At 48.8% G+C, this 2,657-nt stretch overlaps 1 long non-coding RNA gene across 1 annotated transcript in view; it reads right to left on the bottom strand.

Annotated features, from left to right (window-relative positions):
- Positions 1–2,657, bottom strand: part of LOC109293260 — a 6,261-nt gene that overhangs the window by 2,555 nt on the left and 1,049 nt on the right. The window lies entirely within an intron of this gene.

Raw genomic sequence — 2,657 nt, 5'->3', positions numbered from 1 at the left:
CGCCCCCCCCCCCCCCCCCCGAAAGCTACCGGGGCCGCTCTGTTGAGCCAGGTCTGCGTGTGATTGTCCCCACTGGTTTCTGAGCCCTAATGGATTGTCCCATCACACCGTAACTCTGCGAGACAGCCTCGCGTTTTATAGATGGGGAAACCGGAGAGGCGGAAGGGTGAACTGACCTGCCCAAGGATAAGCAGCAAGTCAATGGCAGAAGCAAGTGAAAAAGGTCCAGAGGTCCTGCTTCCTCTTCCATACCCATTAGCCTTACTGCCTTCTTATGAAGCAAGTCTTCTGTACACATTCGATAGATATATTAGATTGACTCTCGCTCCCTGGGAAGTTCACTGACTGTGAAATTAGTAAATTACGTAGGCCCGAAGAACTTGGAAAAACAATATAATCCTGGGGGTACTGAAATAATTAATTTGCTAATCAACTACACCTTGCTTTTTAATTTGCAAAGGGTGCTCCGTTTTGTTTCCGATTTCAGTCACCTCAGGAAGAGCAATATTTCAGGAAACATAGCAACCTCCCTCCCAAACCTATTGCCTGGAGTATGGGCAACGTCAGGGAGGTAGCTGTTTCTCAATATACGCGTCTTCATATCTGATATCTTGTCCCTGCCCTGAGCTCCAAATTTCAGGGCATTCTGAGCAAGTAACCTCAAAACAGACAGAAATTCTCCATAATAATTAGCGGTATAAGCTGAACCAGCACTCTGCAGTTGTATGGGCTGTGCTGTCCAGCACAAACAAAACGGATCCTGTGATCTGCCCCAGGAAATGTTGCAGGCCAACTTCCCCAACTAAGCTCAGACGAAGAAAATCAGGTTCTGAGTTTTTTACGATTTTCTGTTTTGTTCTGACTTATCTTCTGGTTTCACTTTGTTGCTGTTGTTTGCACTAAATCATCTCAAATGCAGGGTTTGCCAGAAAAGACAATTAATACAGGGAAGGGGGAAAGTATTACCATCTATTATTTGCCATAACATGAATTTAAACCGGGAAGTCAAATGATAAAATATGTGTTGGAAAGGGTTGAGGAGGGAGTACCTAAATGAGTAATAGCCTTGGGCTTCCGAGCCTTGAACTTAATGTGCTAAGTAAATCCCCGAGGTTAAAAAGTATGAAAATTGTTGCAGCTTGGGGAGATATATTTTAACTTTGCAAAAGGTCCTTGCAAATCCACCATGAGGATTTTAGATAGGTCCGTATGTAGCCCAGCATCCAGAAACTGTGCGTGTGTGTATGCGTCTGTAAGTATATGAAAATTATCAACGTTCAGTCTCTACTATCAGAGTGAGTGCTGGGCTCCCGAGTAAAATAAGCATCAGAATTTTTCTTTAGTATGGTAACAGGGGTGAAGGGAGATATTTGGATACATACGTTTGTATCGCTATAATTGTGTATGTGAGAGAACATGCATCTCTGTATGTTTGTCTGTGTACAGCGTGTGCACACGCACGTACACATGGGAAAGTTAAAAGCAAGTTCTGGGGCTGAGAAATTGCAGAGGCTCACCCTGCCATGTCTGCAAAATGGAAATAGCTAAAAAAAATATACATATACATTTTTAAAAGGAACATTTTCCAGTCGAAATGAATAGTGAGCACTTAGTGAGAGTACAAGCGGTGTCTGGAGAGGGGGAAGCTTTGCAGCCTGACCCCAGGGCTGTATGGGGCTGGAGCGGAGCGGCCCCAGTCTTGTAAGGTGTGTGACAATTGTGTGTGCTTGTGCGAGGCAGTTGATTCCTTTGTGCCACGCATTCATGCCTGGCTCCAACTCTTTCCCTTTAAAACTCTTTCTCCCTATTGAGTTGACCATGCTTCTGAATTTATGAAGAGAGATGTTTTAGCAGAAATCCCCCAGAGTCTCCCATCAGTCCTAAATCCCCAGCCTGCTCTCCCTGGGAGCCCTCATGACACAGAGCATGCCAAACCAGCTTCCTTTTGCCTATGCATTAGCAATCTATTTTACCTTTTTGACATCTCTCACACATAAACCCGTAAGAGAGAAATAAAATATCTGTCTCTGGGCGAAAATAAAGCTTTGCCTCCCTCCTGATCTATAGGATATAAAATAAAGCCCTAGCTCTGATAGTGGCTTTTCCTTATGCTGGAGTTGCTTTTGCACACCCGGAGACAATGAAGATGAATGAGCTGGCATTGGACGCAGCCTCTTGGGGTTGGTTTCACCCTGTGGCTTTATGGTCTCTCGCCACCCCACACCTCTTTCCTTCTTCTCTGCTCTCCTTTATTCGTCTTCTAGCTGCCCTTTCCCTCCCCTGGAAAAACAAACTTGCTTCGCAGGCGCAAGCCGGACACACCTCCCCTCCCTCTCCCCAGCCTTTTAGCTGCTTGGGCATTAGGAAGAAAACAGCCCATCTGTGCCCGAAGTCCAAGGCCGGGAGGTGCCCTGAGCAACGCGGATCTCCCCGAGCTGCGGCCGTGCGCGGGGTGCGGCGGGGCTTTCCCCGGGCACCGTCACGCCGCCCCGGCCTTGCACCGGCTGCGGAGGGGTCTGGACGCGGAGCGGAGGGGAGGGGCGCGCCCGGCTTTCCCCGTCGGGAGGGGGCAAGGCTGGCCCCAGCGGGGCCGGGGGGACAGGGATGCGGGGAGCCCGGCCAATTTGCGCTGCGGGAGGCGCCCTCCGCCTCGGCCC

The sequence above is a fragment of the Gavialis gangeticus genome, unplaced genomic scaffold, assembly GCF_001723915.1.
Source record: "Gavialis gangeticus isolate Ggan-Ray unplaced genomic scaffold, GavGan_comp1, whole genome shotgun sequence".
Lineage (NCBI taxonomy): Eukaryota > Metazoa > Chordata > Crocodylia > Gavialidae > Gavialis > Gavialis gangeticus.
The sequence above is the reverse complement of the archived record's forward strand: the minus strand, read 5'-3'. Positions and strand labels throughout refer to the sequence as shown.